Here is a 20,266-nt window from a genome sequence, read left to right on the forward strand (position 1 = left end):
AAATAAATAAAATCTTTTTAAAAAACAGTAGTATTTAGTGATTCATCAGTTGCATATAACACCCAGTGCTCACTACATCATGGGCCCTCCTTAATGCCCATCACCTAGTTACCCCCTCCCCACCCCAATTCCCTCCAGCAACCCTCAATTTGTTTCCTAGAGTTAAGAGTCTCTTATGGCTTGTCTACTTCCCTGTTTTCATTTTATTTTATTTTCCCTTCCCTTCCCCTATGATCATCTGTTCTTCTCAAATTCCATGTATGAATGATTTCACTCATATGGTATTTGGCTTGAGTATTTTTATTTATTTTATTTTTTTGCTTGAGTATTTTTCATTAAGACCTTTTCTCTTTAAAAATTGTATATGACAATTTTCAGTAAAACGGAGTTAAAACTCATTTTGTTTTGAGGATTCTTTTTTTTTTTTTAACATTTATTTATTCATGAGAGACACAAAGGCAGAGACACAGGCAGAGTCTGCCTCTGCAGAAGTAGGATCCATGCAGGGAGCCTGACATGGGACTCCATCCCGGGTCTCCAGGATCACGCCCTGAGCTGAAGGCGGCGCTAAACCGCTAAGCCACCGGGGCTGCCCTATTTTGAGGATTCTGTTGCTGGAGAAATTAAGGACACTAGGTCCACTTCCAAACTTACTGACAATCAAAAGCACGTGGAGGTGCTTTTAAAAATCCAGACACCCATGCACCACTTTAGATCTACTGAATCAGAACCCCTGGGGAAGAGTCCCTGGAATCTTGTACTTATTTATTTACTATTATGCCTCTGACTTTGGAATCAAGAGAGGTTAAATGATTTGAATTAAAAAACTATCCAACATCTGGGCAGTTTCCTGAAGCCACAAACACCAGAGGAACTGAGGCCACACTATGTATGGTCTATAAGCACCAGACACCAATGTCCTCTCCCAAAATGGAAAGACACAGGATGTTGCCAAGTTTCTTTCTAGGTAAGTAAATCACTAATTTCTAATTTAATAAGCTCTACCTTATTCCTATTATACAGAGTGGTGCATTTAAATTACTAGTCCTTTTTTTTTACTCTGGTTGTTAGAAAAATAAATCTATAGTGTTTATTGTAGTCAAAGCTGTAACATAAAAGGACAATGTTGCCATCTAGTGGTCAATTGGGGACATTAAAGAGGCAGACCGTCTTGTGAAATGCAGGGTTGGAGGAAATGAACCCTAAGGAAAGCAGGTCAACACATTTCAAGAGCAAAGACTTCGTGACTGAAAGAACTCCTCTAAACTATAGATACTACCCCCAGGCTCTCTGAACTCCTGAGTCAGCTTCTAGTCCTAGAATCACAAGTAATGGTCAATTGACAACAGAGCTGTTTCATTTGGCTTTTTGTTTTTATTATTATTTTTTTTAAATAAGATTTATTTATTTATTTTAGAGAAAGAGTGTTTCACATGTGAGTGGGGGGAGGGACAAAGGGAAAGAATCTTCAAGCAGACTCCTGGAAGAGGAGAGCCCCACTGGGGGCTCGATCTCATAACCCGTGAGATTATGACCTGAGCACAAACCAACAGTCAAACCAAGAGTGAGATACTCAACTGACTGAACCACCCAGGTGCCCCCATTTGCCTTTTTTAAAAATAACATTGTAAACTCACTCATATTGGTGTATTTGTGTAGGTTCAAAGGTGAATTTTAATACTGAGACTTTCTCAAACCATCAGGGACACCATCCTTCACAACCATGGCAGGCCCATGGCTTTCCTCCAATTGTTCGAGCTGCCTGAACCCATGGCCATTCCCCACTTCTGACAGCTTGGGGAAGCTCACACTGTTCCTGAGGTATCTGCTCTAGAAGTTTTCCTTGCCTGAGCCCTCACATACCAAACAGACAGTCATGTGAAGGAGCTGGCCTCCCAAGTTACATGGATGAGGGAGACTTTCATGTCCACAGGTGTGTACATGTTCATAGAGGCGAGCACATATATGATCAGAAGGGAGGAAATGGACATCATTCAAAGGAAAACATACTATTTGGCAATTATTTTAATTTTAAATATTTGGCTTGATCTAAGTGACCTGGATTGGATAATGATATTCCTTCACATTTAACATAACTCTAACTCTTAATTGTTTTATTTCTGAGAGCTACCAGATTGGTTTGGGGGCAACCACTGTACTATCTTTAAAAGTTGGAGGATAGAACACTGTCTTTCAATGAGCTATACAATAGTCTGTCTCATACATTGAAATAGGGTCCCCTAGGGAAGGATAGACGGGACAATTCTATAGTAGAGTTCCCTAGTGAGCTTCTTAGAGGGACATCTGGGTTACTCCTGAAAGTCACCTGTTCCTTGTTTTGTTTTTGTTTTTTAAACTTAATGGGACAGGGATCCCTGGGTGGCGCAGCGGTTTGGCGCCTGCCTTTGGCCCAGGGCGCGATCCTGGAGACCCGGGATCGAATCCCACGTCGGGCTCCCGGTGCATGGAGCCTGCTTCTCCTTCTGCCTATGTCTCTGCCTCTCTCTCTCTCTCTCTCTGTGTGACTATCATAAATAAATAAAAATTTAAAAAAAAAATAATAAACTTAATGGGACACACATCCATCTTTACCTGGCTAAAAGGCATTCAAGATTTCCTTCTTCCTTATTGATTGAGGCATACAGATCCTTTGTTACCCATCAAGTCCTTTGAAAATGAAAAAGGTGCCTGATCAGAAGGAACAGAATGATGCTTTCATTCCAATATGTGCACACACAGGAAGACCTGCCTAGAGAGAATATGTAAAGATAACCCGGAGATAGAGAACACCAGTTTAATCAGCTTTCCAGATGAGATGATATTGCAACTCCTGGCCAGTGAGGCCTTAGATAGGGAGTTTATTGAGTAATTACATGAAAGAGTGAGAGAGAGATTACTATGTGTCACATTCTATTCTTGGTTCCTTTAATCCTCAGAACAACCTAGGAGGTATGTGATTTACTTATTTCCATTTTACAGACGAGAAAATTAAGGCATAGTAGGATCCAGTGACATGGCTGAGGCAACATGGCCAGCAATCACAGGAATGTAATTTGATTCCAGGCAATCTATCTTGAGTCCACGCTTCTAACTGCTGTACAAAAGCACCTTTGTCTATGGAACCTCAGCCCTTCTCAAAGAATTACAATTCAATAGAACACAAGCAAAATTATATGCAAAACTAAATTTCCTTGGATTATTTTAAAGACGTTCGATTCAGAGTCGCTGTGGCTCCTCATCGAGAATGCTCATCATCACATCACAAAGTACTAAGCCAGATGGATCACAACAAGATTAGGCCATGTCTGGACCAGGACTCACAACCAGCAGATGACATCCGTGATCAAAAATCAATCTGTTCCAAACATTAGAGGCTGTATTTTAAAGTTCCTTTCTTGTATCGATTTATTGCACTTCCTTTTGCCGCTCTCAAAATTATGACATTGTAGTAGAAGAAAAATCCTAGACTTCTTTGGACTTTTAGTAATTTTCCCATCAAATATATAGATACATACACATAAATGCTTATTCTATAGATGCTTATTGAGCGCCTACTAAGTGAAGGCATTCCCTTGATGCTGTTGGGGATAGGAAGATAAATGATGAGTCACTGCAATCAAGATGCTCATAGTCAGAGAGATTAAAAAAGATGTAAAAATAACTGTGATTATACAATGATGTAAGTGATTCTTTCTAAATGAGGGGCACAGAGCCATGGGTCTTGTGAATCCTGTAATTCTCTGTGGACCAGAACTAGTCTACAACTTGACCACAGTGGATAAAGAGCATTTTTTGGAACACATAATTCACTGACTCACAAAAAAACACACTAGATCTTAGTTTAACATTCACCAAGCAACCACGGTCCCATAGAAAGGCACAATGGATGTGACCAGAGAAGGCAATTACATGACGGAAGCATCCAAGAAGGACAACTAAAGCATGCTGATTAGCTCGACCATGAAGCCTTGGCTTTGACATCATTCCAGTAACACCAGGGGTTTTATATCATATTCAGAAGAAGGTTAAAGTTTCTCCTGACTTCATTCTGATCTATAGTATCTTATAAAAATTGTCTGGGATCCCTGGGTGGCGCAGCGGTTTGGCGCCTGCCTTTGGCCCAGGGCGCGATCCTGGAGACCCGGGATCGAATCCCACGTCGGGCTCCCGGTGCATGGAGCCTGCTTCTCCCTCTGCCTGTGTCTCTGCCTCTCTCTCTCTCTCTCTCTCACTGCGTGCCTATCATTAAAAAAAAAAAAAAATTTGTCTAGAGTGCCCTTAGCTTTTCATCCAGTCCAGAGGAAACCACATGTGCCCCCTCACGAGAGCTGCTATGAAAGACTGCTAGGCACCCGAGCCCCTCTCTCCACCTACCCTTTGGCTCAGGAGCTTCCCACCACTCAGGGTCTCTATCACTTTGTAACTGGTATATGCTTCTGCGGAAGTTAGGGTCTCATAAAGATTACTCAGAGAGCACCTGGCTGGCTCAGTGGGTTAAGCGTCTACCTTTGGCTCAGGTCGTGATCCCAGGGTCCTGGGGTTGAGGCCCACAGTTGGGCTCCCTGCTCAACAGGGGGTCTGCCTCTCTCTCAACCCCTCCTCTCTGCTCATGTTCTTTCTTTCCCTCTCAAATGAAATAAAATAAAATCTTAAAAAAAATTAAAAAGATTACTCAGAATAGGGTTAGGTAAAAAGACGCACAAGACTTCACAGAGCATGCTCTCTTTAGGCTTAAATAAAGCCAAAAGCTATGGTGCACCGAGAGAATGCATTCCAGTGCATTCCAGCATTGGGAGTTGAGCCTTCCAGGCAAAACTCTCCGGGATTATTCTTATTTGTGAAAGGACATGCTCGGTCTCTGGTTTAAACTACTAAAATTTGTACTATATATCTTGGCTTCCTAAGACCTCCAGACAGAAGTTCCTGGGGGTCTTTTCTATCCCCAGGTCATATTAACCAAGCCCAGCCAACTGGTTACATCAGGTGAAATCTACTGAAAAACAATCTGGCCTAGGATTTCACCGGGGGAGTTCTGGACTATAAACAGAGCATCATAAATCATTAGTTAGCTGGTTGCTAGCCCGTTAATCTTAAATTGGCCAAGAGTCAAAGCTAGACATCCAGCCACCCATGGAAATAGCATAGGGCTGCTTCAGTCCAGATATAAAATAACTTGACAACACAGGTGCTCTGGTTGCAAGCAAAAGAAACTGGTTCTGATGAACTTAAATAAAGAGGAATTTACTCCGAGGCAAGAGAATTACATTTGAGCACAGACATTTAACAAGGCAGTTCCCAGAGAGGGAAGCAGGAATGACAAAATGTTGCCAGGACCTAATAGAATTGCAACCAATTTTCCTGCCCCTTTGCTCCTCATTTCAAAATTCAAATGTATGGGGCCAGGGGAGATTCCAAGAGCTAAACTTCCATTTGCCCCCCATCTAGGGATGGTGGGACTCTTGATAGCATTTGAACCAGGCTCCGTAAAAGGTAATTGCTGACAAGAAAACTGACTGTTCTTAGAAAGGCAAAATGCATTTCCGGTTTTCAAAGCACAGCCAATGTTCATTACAGCTGGTATCCTACCCCTACCTTTGTAAGTAAGAAGGTTCAGGCAATTCAAGTAAAATACTTGATGTTTTAGACAACAGCATAAATTCATTTGCTTATGAAAACACTTTTTTTCCTCCTTCCCTCTGGATATGTTACACCCTCCATCTGCTGACAGCAAGACACATCTATTGTCATTTTAGGAAAAAAATTATATATTAGCTGATATGAGAAAGGGAACAAAAACAATAGCTAGTGGTTTTAAATCATTTTTCCTGTTATAAAACTTATATATGCTCATTAAAGAATATTTTGAAAGTGAAGAAAATGTTAAGGAAAACAGTTAAAATCGCTTGTAATCTCACCACCTACAGGTAGATTCCTATAAACATTTTGTTGTATTTCCTTACAGCTTTTATGTTATTATACTTTTGTCTGTGCATCTGAAGGGTAATATAAACATTCATCTAGAGTGATATTTTTACATAATTTGGACCATTTAGTTTCTTCAGGGTTTTGGTGGGTTTTTTGCCTCCCTTTTTTTTTTTTTATCTTTCTTTCAATAAGCATTTTTAAGTCATTACATTTTATTCAAATTTATGGCTTTCCCCCTCAATATGCATATATATATATATATATTTTAAAAATCTGTATTTCTGGTGGCTTTTAAAGAACCATGTAGAATAACTGTAGCTAAAAAAACTGTGGAGAGAAAACTCAACTCCATGTCCTAAAGTAGCCCTCCCTGGAAGAGGGTGCCTGTGATGGGAAGCGGTTGGAAATCAGCCCCACAGCTTGCTAGGAAGAGGCAAAGAGAGCACGAGCCAGCAGAAATCCAATGATGTAGCAACAGATGGGGCGGGGCGGGGGTGGGGGACCCAGAATCAAAGAACTACCAAGCCAGCCCCTCTGAAAAAGAAAACACTATTAATAACAGAACTCTAGGTTCTGGCATCAGTTTAACTCCTATCTTCATCCTCCCCACCTCTGGCCTCAGCTTCCTACCCCACACAGAGCTGCTGTATCTTCTGATGTCTCCATACCCTTCCCAGACCCACTAAGAATCTAACTCTGGGAGTTCTGCAGGGGCCGCTGTCACAGGCAGGTGCTCAGAGGGGTCCAGGAGGATGGAACTAGGAGGATGGAACTGCTGAGCACACACTGAAGCGCTGCCACTAGCTTGAGCACTTCTCAGGACCCTGGGGGGCTCGGTGGTTGAGCATCTGCCTTTGGCTCAGGGCGTGATCCCAGAGTTTGGGGGTGTAGAGTCCTGTGTGGAGCTCCCCAAAGGGAGCCTGCTTCTCCCTCTGCCCAATTAAATAAATAAAATCTTAATAGAAAAAAAAAAAAAAAAGAATGAGCACATCTCTCCTCACTGCCTTAGTCAGGGCTGTATCTCACCTGGAGATGAAGAGCATGTGTGATATCCACAGAATACGAGCATTTGACTTCTCTTTTCTTTCTTTCTTTCTTTCTTTCTTTCTTTCTTTCTTTCTTTCTTTCTTTCTCTTTCTTTCTTTCTTTCTTCTTTCTTTCTCTCTCTCTCTCTTCCTTCCTTCCTTCCTTCTTTTTTCTTTCTTTCTTTCTTTCTTTCTTTCTTTCTTTCTTTCTTCCTTTTTTCTTTCTTTCTTCCTTTTTTTCTTTCTTTCTTTCTTTCTTCTTTCTTCTTTCTTTCTTTCTTTCTTTCTTTCTTTCTTTCTTTCTTTCTTTCTTTCTTTCTTTCTTTCCTTCTTTCTTCCACTACAGTGAAGTGATGATAAAAGGAATCTTTTTTTTTACTTTTCTGGAAATTACTGAGCTCTTTTTGTTGGCTAACTAGATTAATACTAAATCTAAACATGAATTGGGCTCAATGCCACAAATTAAAGAACTATGATATGTAAGCAGAGCCATCACCCACCAAAACAGTACTAAAAATGTGTAATGTTTAGGTCCTGGGGGCAAACTCCTGGTTAATTAATAGCATAGAAGGATCACAAATTTATTCACACTATATACTTACATGTAAAGAAATTACAGATTACCACTTCCCCCCTTTCATTGACTTTATCTCTCGCATAGACCTCCATCTGCTGGGTAATGGGGGAGGGAGGGTAATCAATTTAGTCTGAAACAAAAACCACCTTTAAGTACATGTTTCATCTTTTGGGGTCAAGTTCAGTCTCTCAAATGTCACTATAGATCACCTCCAGTTTTATTAGCAAGGATGTGGCCTCCAGGATCACATGGCACAGGTTGTCCATGGAACTAGGTGGCATCCTCTGGATCTTCACAGGCCCCTTAGGTATAGTGACTTATTCAGGCTGGAGGTAAACACTGGGTTGTGAGGACTTCATCTCTGAGCTTCTTGTGGCACCTGCTGTTGAAAAACTGTAGTACTTCCATGCTTCAGTTGCCTTGCACAGGGGCTGCAGGCCCATCAGAGTTCTTCTGCCCTTGGCCGGGCCAGGTCCACTCTGCTGTGGGGTCATCGCTTTGACACTTGCCTCACAGCAGCCTCAGGGCCCACTCACTGGCTCCTGGCCTGTGGGGCTTTCTATAGACTGAATGTTTCTGTTCTTTCACACCATCCCCAAAATTCATATGCCAGAATCCTAACTCCCAAAGGGATGGTGTTAGGAAGTGGGACCTTTAGGAATCCCTTAGATCAGGAGGATGGAAACCTCACCAATGACTGTAGCGTCCTTATACAAGGAGCTCCAGAGGGATCCCTCACTCCTTACCTCAGTCTTGAGCTCCCCACAGCCTGGCTTACAAAACCTTTGGCTTGCCAAGGAAGTTAAGAAAGTCAGCTTTGAGACTCCAGCCCCTCTAGACCACTGGTTCTTGATGAAGATAGCATGGGCCACCAGGAGGCATTTGGGAAAATTGTGGGGTTATTTACGTTGTCACAGAAATTGGAGAAGTGAGGGTTAGTGGCATTTAGTAGAAAGAGGTCAAGGATGATCATCACCCTGTAACAAAGGAGGCAGGCGCATAATGAAAAATCAGTCCGTTCAAAGTTTGTGTAGGTGAAAAATCTGTTTATAATTTTCTGAGCTTAAAACCTACCTCTAACAAAGTGTTTCTGCATGGTTTAAATATAAACCATGTATTTAATTTATACAAACCAACATAAAATTTTCAGTGATGCAACTAACACCTAAGTGAGGAGAGATCATTCTTTGCCTCATTTGAAATATTACAAACAGTTTTTCACTATTTCAAAAAGTCACCAAGAGCAGTAGGACTTATGGCACGTAAGTCACACTGCTAACCAGTTCTGCACGGTTAGCTGCCACCGCCAGGGTGCTCACGAAGGCACAGCATCCAGGCAATAGTTGTACCCAGCATTATATGGAAATGCATATTCTTTCACCGTAGGTCCTAATCTCCTTTCTATTTCTTCTTTCTGCTTCAATTAGAGCACTACACTGCTATTTGAAGCATGTAGTAGATGACTTTTATTAGCTCCAAAATTCCATTTTAAGAGGGTAAAAGGGAATATTTGCTATCTAAAGAGGGCTGGAATCAGATAAAGTTAAGAGCCACTGCTCTGGTCACCACCACCACCCCAACCTCCCTTTTTGTAATGAGCACTTACTATGTGCTAAATGTTTTCCAGACTTGCTCTTCTTTACTCTTCTCAACTACTATACGAGGCAGGCATTATCATATTTGTATCGTAGATGATGGAACTGAAGCTCAGAGATCTAAGTAAACCAGTTAAATGAAAAATCTTGGATTCAAATTCAAGTCTACTCGATTGCAAGACCTGGCATCTTTTTTTTTTTAATTTATTTTTTATTGGTGTTCAATTTACTAACATACAGAATAACCCCCAGTGCCCATCACCCATTCACTCCCACCCCCCGCCCTCCTCCCCTTCTACCACCCCTAGTTCATTTCCCAGAGTTAGCAGTCTTTACGTTCTGTCTCCCTTTCTGATATTTCCCACACATTTCTTCTCCCTTCCCTTATATTCCCTTTCACTATTATTTATATTCCCCAAATGAATGAGAACATATAATGTTTGTCCTTCTCCGACTGACTTACTTCACTCAGCAAGACCTGGCATCTTAACTGCTCCACATAGTTAGCTAATATAAAGAAAGTGGGAGAAAAAAGATCGTCTTTTGTAAATTTTACTTACATGACATTTCTATTTACACAGTTTAATAACCCATCCTTTGAAAATATTTATCAGGCAATTAAAAGGGAGAAGCAACCAAGAACTAGAGTCTTTTGTTTTAACGAACCCTCTGTGGAATCCTTTATGAATTATGCTACCTAATTGCCTTATTTGCCATATCTCTGTGCTATGCTGACCTCCTGAAGGTTTTGTGTGGGGAAAATGCTAATCCTTAGAATGTAAGTTATTAGCTAACGATTTTATAATGTGATAAAAAGAGACTTTTATCCAAGAAACCCAAAGCACTTCAGCAGCGTATGAGAAATGGTTCTACCCCCTAATGACAAAGAATGACAAGGAATGCATTTCCATCCTCTCTGTCCTGAGAGGAGAGTCAGAGCATGGAGCACCTAAAAAGTATGCATCCAGTTTTAGAGAACAGTTTTTGTCAGAAGTTGTCTTGTACTTAGTTTGACAGAGAACCTTGGCTGATAAAAAGGACAAAGTTATTTGCTATTTACCAAGTGCCTGCTATGTGCCTATCACTTTAGGTATGTTATTTCACTAAAATCCTACGACAACCTATGCGTTAGATGTCATTACCCTCTTTGAACAGATAAAAATATAAGGGGCTACGAAGATGTAGGTGGCCCACGAGCATCCAGTAACAGTATAGTAGCTGGGATTTGAGCCCAGCCACATGCCATTATGCTTGCTTCTACTCAATCTCACATGTGAGGGATCTTTAGCTCCACCACAATTACTGTGTCATAGAGGAGGGGGCTTTGGAATAAACCTCTAGTTAGGTTTTAGACACCTCAGGAAGTCTAATTTCTAGGGAATGTCCCCAACTGTGTCCAATAGATTTGAATGTAGCTGGAATCTGGACAGCTGACATGCCACTTCTGTGATGAGAATGTTTCTTGCCAAATCCAGCAGTGACAGAAAAACTTGAGTATGATCTTTAACAAAATGCAAAATGATGGGGCAGGGAATTCCCAGAACTGTTTCCCTACCTTCCAGCACTCTCTATTTTTGGTGTTGTTGTTAGGTTGTTCCCATGTCCTGGAAAACTCACGTCACTGCTGAGAAACTCTTCTTCAAAAGGAACTATGACTTCCATCTTCTCATTATCTTCTTAATTTGCTCTGGGATAGTCTTACAAAGTTAAATTGAAAATAAGAAAGGTAAATATAAAAGCAGCAGCCACTGGGTGTCACTGATTTACCACTCGAATATACCTTGTCCCACATTTCTATAGCAGGAGAAAACCTGGTCTTTTAAGTGGAATATATTGAAACTCTTCGTGTTCTTGAGTGGTCAAGATAAATATAGAAGAGTTTGAAACAGAAGGATCTTGTGACATTGAGGAGACATTATTTTCTGTTGTAAACTACTTATAACTGTAATAATAGTCCCATTTTACAGATGGATACACCGAAGCAGAGCAAGCTAACATCAAGGATGTCAGAGAACACATTCCTGAACTTTATTTTTAAATTGAGACTTCAATGTTTTATTTTTATTTTAAGATAATTCTCTAAAGCCAGGCACACAGTATCCATTACTTCTTTCTTGTCCCTATCTTCTAATTCTATACCTAACAAGAGAAAAAAAAAAGAATCATTTCAGAACATTTGAGGATTTGGGGATTGAGATTGTATTTCATGCTCTTCCTGCAAGTGGTGCCAGAGGCTCTCATTCATCAGATACCTCTTCTGACCCTGGGAGGTCATAGTAGTATCTCATCGAATGCTCACCACAAAACAGCACACATAGGTTGTCATTATCCTCAAATAGAAAAAAACTGGAGACCAGAGAGAGCAAGTATTTGGGTCAGATCACAAAGGAAGCAAGAATTCAGATTCAAACCCACATTTCCGGCCCTCAAAGCCAGGCTCATTCTGTCATGCCAGGCCATACCTCTTTAGAAATGCTACACTTAGCATTTGGACACATCCCTTTCAAAACCACTTAATGTTGTGCCATACCTTTGGTTAATCAGGTAGTAGAGGTTAAAGATATTAAATCCAAGGCAACTGTACGTTTTATCTTTTAGGATCATTTCTCAGGTAATCCCACTTGCTAAAGGAGTCACTCACAGACCTTCCTTGCACAAAAATTTTCCCCCAAACTCTTCAGGGTGATGTTCTGGCCTAGGATTTAGTTTCTCCGGATCTTCCGCTATCTAAGCGAGCTGAGTCTTATCTCTTTCTAGAGGGGATGTATTCCTGTTCTCATTTTTGGCTTAACAATACCCAGCCATCTGGAGAAAATGTAATCCTTCTTTAGGCCAAAGAGTGGTGGAGAGCTTTGGGGTGTTTATCTTTCAAGTAGGTGCAGAAACAGCCTAGCAAAGCTGTAAGCTTCCTGATTCATCCTTGCCAATACAATTAAGCTCAGAGCTGGAGGCTTTCTCTGGGGAGATAAGGCAGGTGATGTCCACATCCCCATTGGCTCCTGCCAAGTTCCTGCTCTACGAAGAAGCAAGCTCTCTAGCTGGTGGCCATCTGATGCCTCACCTCCCTCAATCATACCTTAATTGTGAATGTTTCCTTCCTTTAATCCAAAGTCAAAACACCATGATTCTTTCTTTGCTTTCCACTTTCGCATTCCAGATCCCTTGGTTTCTTTTCAGACCTGGTTATGGTGGCAGCTTAATCTGGCAAATATTCTCATTACTTCCTATTTTAAAAAAGAATCACGTTTTAAAGTAAAACTCTGTGTCCCTTTCCTGTGTTCATTTCAAGGAAATGCTAATATTTTTTCTTGTCACGCTCAGCAAATCCCAGGTATCTGGGGGATAATCTTTTCTTCCTGTCTTCTTCTCCTGCTCAGCATAATCTGCTGGGTAGCAACTTCAAAATACACCTGGAAAACTCACACAGAACCTGAGCTTCATCTCTCAATGACCACTTACAAAACAAAGAGGAAGTAACTGTATAATAGATGCAATCTGGTGGAAACTGGATTCTCTTTATTAAAAATAATTCCTAAAAGTGTATCTTAAAAATTAGATTTATAGTAAAAAGTTACAGATAATATGTATTTTTAAATACAGGCCTCTCTGCTCCCCATAGGAACCCTGTTGTTGGCTGGAGGACAGATATGAATGATGAGGAAGTGTGGGGAAGGACTTTCGCCTGCTTATGACATCATACACGAAGTCATCTGGGTAAAGGCAGAGAAGGATTTGGCCTCTTTTTGCCCTAAATTTTTAATAGGAGCACCTCACATCTTTTCAAGTCAACCAGCCTTGCCAAAGCACCTGCTGACCCCACTGCTGCCGTCACATAATCTTCCCTCAGTGAACCTGTCAACCTTTGCAGAGCACTGCCCTCGCTCCAGACTTAGATGCTCTACACTGCTTGTCCCTTCATTTGTCCTACACACTAGTGCTAAGTGTCACTCTATTCCAGGCTCTGACTTCGCATTTTTACTTCTGTGTCATGCCCCTGACCCCCGGCCTTCTTCAATCACTGTAAAGTGATGGCGCCACTAGTTAAGGAACTGGTCCAAAGTCACATAACCAAGAATGGGCAGAGGAAAGATTCAAAGCAAACCTGGAGCAGTGGAGCAGTGGATGGGGAAGCCCCTATTCCATCTCCCTGCTCCGAAAATGCATTTAATATGTTGTCTTCAGAGAGTAAACTGATAAGAACAGATATTACGCTTGATCTTAGCCAAAAGCCCGACACGCGATCCACATCACGTTGGAAAGGTGAAGGTTTTCCAAAGCTGTGGGCACAATGAGGCATGATCCCCGGAGAAAGGGTTCCCAAACTTTGCCTACATAAGGACAATTAAATGAAAATCAGAATATGTACTTCAAGTAACATAGTAGGAAACGTGGCAGAAGTGAAGAGTTTTCTCTACCCCCTTGTCCCAATGTTCCGGCCACCGTCTCACGTCCCCATAAGCTTGTAAGGGACACTGCAGTCCCTGGACTCGCAGCGAGCAGCCTCGCCGGGCGGACCCGGCCGTGTCCTCGGGTGTGGGCCCAGGCACCAGGAGCCAGGAGCCCAGGCCCCCCAGGGCAGTGTCCCCCCAGGGCTCCTCGGCCCATCAGGACAAGAGCTTCCCAGTTCAGCTGCACCCCCGCCCACCCCCTCCTCCAGCACCACGTCTACGGGAGCCAGGAAGCTACGGAGCTTGTCGGTTTTCACTGGTCCTTGAGGTAAGGACTATGGTCACCGCAGGCTGCTCGGGCGTGCACCCCTGTCCCTCTCCACGGGGCGCCTCCGCCTGCCTGCGGGAGCCCTCAGCCTCGGCGGCCAACCGCTCCTTTTGTCTCCATAAAGCACACGGAGGGGACAGAAACTCGTGGTCACTTCTCTAGCCAAAGGAATGGGGAGAGGTACTGTCACCTGGTAGATGACTCCTGCCCGAACACAACAGTGGGGCCACCTTCCGGGGCCAATTCGATGGCTGCTGGCACGTATGTGGGTAACTATGCCCAGAACACTGCATTGATGTGTAAAATAAAGGATTTCTTTTAAGCAGCCCTCAAACAAGCAAAAAAACAAAACAAAAACAAAAACAAAAAACAAACAAACAAACCAAAACACCTTTGTGAGACATCCTCAAACATTAGATTTTGGCTCAGTGGTTGAGCATCTACGTTTGGCTCAGTGGGTGAGCTCAGTGGTTGAGCATCTACGTTTGGCTCAGATTGTGATCCCGGGATCCCAGGATCGAGTCCGGCATCGGGCTCCCTGCATGGAGCCTGCTTCTCCCTATGCCTATGTCTCTGCCTTTCTCTGTCTCTCTCATGAATAAATAAATCAAATCTTTTTTAAAAAAGAAAAAACATTCAGTTTTCTGTTTAAACACATTGCTCAAAACATTATGTGCTGGGATATAAGATAGAAACAGGGAGTGGGAGTAACACATTTCAGGGAGATGGAGCTTGCAGGTAGCATGTTGTTTAAGAGACAGGAAGTATCTCTGGATTTTGCTCTAGGTTTTTCCTCTCCCCTCCTGTAGAACCACAATAGAGGTACCTATTGTGTCTTACCTGAAGTAGGACTAAAAAGGAAAAGAGCAGGCTTGGGGGAGGGGAAAGCAGTTCAACTTTCTCATCCTCATGCAGTTTTTCTTTATTCTAGTTGAGAAAAAAAAAAAAAAAACAACAACAATCTGGAAGGATGCATTATGATCTCGAGACTGCTAACTGAGCAATTTGAGTCATCAGAGAGCTAACTTTGTTTTCAGGAGCCCAGAATTATGGGAGCCTGCAAGGATGCATGATGCCAACCTGACCTGAAGGAGAAGTCGGGAGAAGTCCGACCTCCAAAAGGAGTCAGGATGTTTTCAAGGAGCACTCTCATCAAGTTCTAGGAAGAAAGCCAAGCTGAATTAAGCTTAGTCCATAGGAGAAATCCTTACTTAGACCTGGTTTTCTTTAAAAAACAGAGTCTCTTGAGCTCATCTTTAAGCCAGGATGAACTTTATAATATTATATTATATATGTAATGTGTTTTATGTGTATAATATATGTATAATATAAGTATTATATGATATTATACAACATTATTATAACATTAATGTTATTCAGGTTTCACTAAACTCTGCCAGAGAACAGACCTTACCTTAGCGTCTATGCGTGCATGTTCATAGGTAGCAATACCATCCTCCCATTCAGGATATCTGGTTGTATTTACAAAGTCATATATTTTAGGAACTAAAACTTCTGTAGGTTAAGGCCACAATCATAAACATTTAAAATGATGTTAAACTTCAAATCTAGCCCCTTACCACCTGAACTCGTTGTTCTGATTGCTGTACTTTGATAGATATCATCCTGACACCTGCTAAGTGTTCCAGTTTTGTTTATTCCCTCATGACTATATTCGATTCAACATACAGTAAAAAACAAAAACAAAACAAAAAACTTGATGCAACAATAAGTAGGATGTCTGGAAATAAATATAAAGTATTTAAAATAATATGAAGCATCAGGCCAAGTAAAAAACATTTATGGATGATAACTATGGTGAAATCAAAAGGCTAGGATAGGTCAGAGAGGTTCTGATGCAAAATTTTAAAATCTCTCCTGGTTAGGTGAGAAAACAATATTTTGTGTACAAATACCCTTGTCCAACAACTACTTTGGTGTTTCTTTTTAGAAAAAGATGAATTATCTTTTAAAAAATGTTCCGAAGGGAAAAAAAAAAACCATCCCACAGATGTACAGCCACTCCCAGATGCATACATTAGAACTCGGGATTTGTGCTTCAGAAATTATAATCTCATAGAGAAGGTGGTTTGGCTACTAGTGAAACTGGTTTCTTAAAATGGCCAGCTAAACTACTGACTGTAGTCCAGATATATTTTTGTCTTCCTCTATCTCTATTGTGAATTATTTAAAGCAGCATACTCCACACTTTGAATATGGCCCACATTTTAAATCAAGTTCACCAAAATAATAATACTCAATGTACTAATTTCCATTTAATAGAAATATTCTTATAAATGCCTAATACCACTGAAAGGTATGAAGCAAAGCACAAAAACATTTCTAAAAACTCATTTTATCCCAGGAGAAATTAATCTTTCTACAAAAACATCATGCAAATATGTATTTGCAAAGAATTCTAAGCATGTCTCTAGAAAACCACATTTATAAACAAACTAGTGGGGCTGTTTAAAAAGATTCTCCACCAAATTGGTGGTTCTTTCATGTTTTTTAACTGCTTTTGTAGAAATGTATTGTGTATGAAAGACCCTACGTGATTTTTTAACTGGATAGGGAATTTTTATTTTTAAAAAGTAAAGATGTGTTTTAGTATTACTACAGTTTATTGAGACCAGTTCTTCTAATAGCCAAGCTATCTCCTCCAGGGACAAATTTTCTAGAAAAGTAAATGGAGCAAAGCAGAAAAGAAGAGATTCTGGATCATAGGATCTAAAACCTGAATGTTCACCTCTGCCTTCCCTGAATTACTGGGAACATTTTCAGGTCAAACAGTAATTTAAGGGCCCTCCTAGAGCTCTTTGGTTTCATGATACCGACTTGTAAGTCTCTCAATCTGCTCCAAGGCAATTCTAAGCAAAATCCTGAAGTATGCCCTGTATGTTTGAGAATACCCGTGTCATTTTCCTTGGCTGTACCCTAATCTCTTGTGCAATGGCCTTGTAAAAATTATAACAGGCACCCATCCAACCAACACATCCATCCACACCCAACCAATTTATATGTAAACATAAATTTGTATTTTTTGTGCATGTTGAACCTACTCTGCTCTATTTTGACAGTATTATCTTGTGGTGTCATGAAGATTAATGTCTCTACTAAAGAGAATGAATATTTCTGTGATAATTACCGGGGGGGGGGGGATTGAACCTTCAAGACAGGCATCAATTTATTCATTCTTTCATTCAACAAATATTTATGGAGTACATGCTGCACACCTAGTGGTGTTTCCCAGCCTGGGCCATTGCCCAAACTAGAGACTGACAGGGGAGGCAAAATTTTACCTCACCCTCGTAGGGTCCTTTGTGGCTGGACCTAAGACTCAGATTGACGTAGGACAAATCAACAGGAGGAAGGCATACAAATTCATTAAATAATACAAGTTTTCCAGGATGTGGAAGCCTTCATAAGGAGTGAGGATACAAAGAAATAGCAAAACCTATTTGCCTTTTTTATATTAGGTTGAGCGGAGAAGCAATTCTGGAAAAGTGCCTGTACTATGTGGAGGGGCCTGAATTAAAGAATTATTTTCACATGGTCTATTGGTGTAGAATTCTCTGTCTCAATTTCTCATTCTTGATAGGGATGTTACTTTTCTTCTGGTTCTAGAGGGTATCTTTAATAGAGGAATTTTATGTCCTGCTTTTAAGAAAAATAAGGAAGATCAGAATGTTTTTCTTGTATTTGCTGTTACTCAGGTACCCTTTAACCCAAAACAGCCAAAATGCCAACGTGGCAGATTTTGGAGTTGCGTGTTCGGAACTCCTTCAGACCATAATCCACACCTACTCAGAGTTTCCATCTGGGTATCTAAATAGCATCTTCTGTTCCATATGTCCGCAGCTCAACATGCTCCCTCATGTCAGCTGATGGCACCTCTAACTCCAGTGGCTCCAGCCTAAAGACGTGATTCCTCCCCTTTTTTCTCTCTCTCTCCATATTCAGTAAAAATCCTGTTGGCTCTACTTTCAAAGAACATCCAGAATCTGGCCTATTTCTACTACCTCCTCCGTGCTCACCCTGGAAGATCCAGTTGTCTCGACTGGCATATTGTGACATCTGCGATACCAAGCTCTTCAGCCTTCACCCTGCTTCCCTATAGTCTATTCTCAGCACAACAACCCAAACCATTCCGATAAGAATTAAGTTCAAATCATGCTGCGCCTCTGCACAAACCCTCCAGTGATTCTGCCTTTCTCTCTAGAAAAGCTGAAGGCCTTACTGTGGCCTCAAGGTGCCCATGACCACTTGCCCAGGTTACCTGACCTCATCCCACGTCCTCTTCTCTTAGCTCACGCTGGCCTCCCTGCACCCTTCTTCTAATGAGCTGGTCAGGTGCTGGCCCATTCCTTTGCCTGTAAAACTCCTCCCATCCCCATAAGTTTATATGGTTAATTCCTATACCTCCTTCAAATCTTGTCTCAAGTTTCACCTTCTCCATGAGGCCTCCTCATACTACTCCATTTGCAGAGACAGCCCAAACACACAAACTCCCCATTGGCATTACCAACTTCCCTTAACCTGATCTATTTTTCTCTATGGCAGTTTCTTCAATCTAACAAAACTTATTTGTTAGGTTTTGTTATTGGCTGTTTGCTACTTGATGACAGTGGGGTGTTTTGTTTTGTTTTGATGGTTCTTAGGTTTCTTCACGTATCCCAAGCATCTTCCATAGGGTTGGTGCTCAATTAACAACTGTTCAGTGAAGGAATATGAGCAAACCAGATGTGATCTCTGCCATCAAGAAGGTTATAGTCCACAAGAGTAATAACTTTTTTCTCCAGGATTCCTTTTGTGCTTGAGACCTCAATGAACCTAGATGGGACTGGAGGTGCCAGAGGATGCTCTCAGGTGAAGGAGGAAGAATGGCCTCTTCCTTCCATGAACAGCTAAATCAGGGTTGCTAGACCATAACTTGAAGAGAAAGGAGTTATCCCTTTTTCCCAGCTTTATTGAAGTAAATTTGACAAAACTGTAATAGATTTGAAGTGTACAACATAATGATTTGATACATATCTACCTTGTGAAAGTTTCCCTCCAGGGAGTTATTAACACATCCATCACCTCAGAAATTTACCTTTTTGTATGTGTGTGAGAACTCATAAATTCTATTCTCTTGGAAAATTTTAATTCTCCAATAGAGTATCATTATAGTCACTGTGTTACACATTATACACTCAGATATCACTTCACTTATAACTGAAAATGTGTACCCTTTTAACAATCTCTCCCTATTCCTCACCTCTATCAGCTCCTGGCAATCACCATTCTACTCTCTATTTCTGTGACTTTGACTCTCCCCATCTTCACCCAATTCCACATATAAGAAGACTTTTCAGGGGACAGGGTGAGGTCAGAGAGCAGCTGCCACACCATCATTCCTGTAGCAGTCTCTCTCCAAGGTCACTTTTGGGAATGGGTCAGATTTTCCTCAGGTAACAGGTAGGTTTCCATCTAGCCTCCATGATGCATGCTACAGGCAGTGACTCCCATCTGCATCTGCTTTAACTGCACCTCTTAAAGTATCTTATTTCCATCCCTAACCTGATCAAAACTTCTGCTGTCTCAGGGAAGGTGGTTTGAATGAGCCACCAGGAAGTATAATCAGTGCTTATTAATCCAATGGTTCTCTGATGTAGAGCTATGCAGCAATATGATGTGAACTATCTTAGGCAATTTAGGAGAGATCTTTGTGGTCAAGAGAGTCCTCCAGGTCCCCTAGACCAGACAGCATAGATAGCTAATGACCTCATCAACTCAGCTAGGCCCCTTCTTCTTTTTTTTTTTTTTTTAATTTATTTATTTATTCATGAGAGACACAGAGAGGGAGAGAGAGGGAGAGAGAGAGAGAGAGAGAGAGAGAGAGAGAGGCAGAGACACCGGCAGAGGGAGAAGCAGGCCCCACCAGGGAGCCTGACATGGGACTCGATCCTGGGAATCCATGATCATGCCCTGGGCTGAAGGCAGGTGCTAAACCACTGAGCCACCCAGGGACCCCAGCTAAGCCCCCTCTTTGTGTGTTGCCCTCCTCGGGGAGTTCATATTTGGTGCTTGGTATGACAGAAAATATTAACAGCCTGGGAAATTCTGGGAGAAAGGAAAACTAGTTAATCCAATTGTTTCCTGCTGGTAGTAAATTTTAGTAGAAGTAGAATTAACTATCTGAAGTCATAACAATGCCATTTAACAAAATATTCATGTCCTAAAGAAATGATGACCCATGTCTGTGCCCAAGTGATGTACTCATTCAAAGAAATTGTCTCATTTCTCTTTATAGCCTCCCCAGAAGCTAGCACAGTGCCTGGCCAGATAGTTGCTCAATAAATGTGAACAGTCCAGCATTCAGTTTCAACCAATAAAATCAAAATATAGAGCTTATATTATCTCCTTTCTCTTCTTATGTATCTAGT

General features: G+C 41.4%; 1 long non-coding RNA gene and 1 pseudogene across 1 annotated transcript in view; both read right to left on the reverse strand.

Moving 5' to 3' along the window:
- Positions 1-20,266, reverse strand: part of LOC140603047 (uncharacterized) — a 246,415-nt gene that overhangs the window by 153,952 nt on the left and 72,197 nt on the right. The window lies entirely within an intron of this gene.
- Positions 13,208-13,364, reverse strand: LOC140603251 (U2 spliceosomal RNA; annotated as a pseudogene).

This window comes from Canis lupus, chromosome 13 (genome assembly GCF_048164855.1).
Source record: "Canis lupus baileyi chromosome 13, mCanLup2.hap1, whole genome shotgun sequence".
Taxonomy (NCBI): Eukaryota; Metazoa; Chordata; class Mammalia; order Carnivora; family Canidae; genus Canis; species Canis lupus.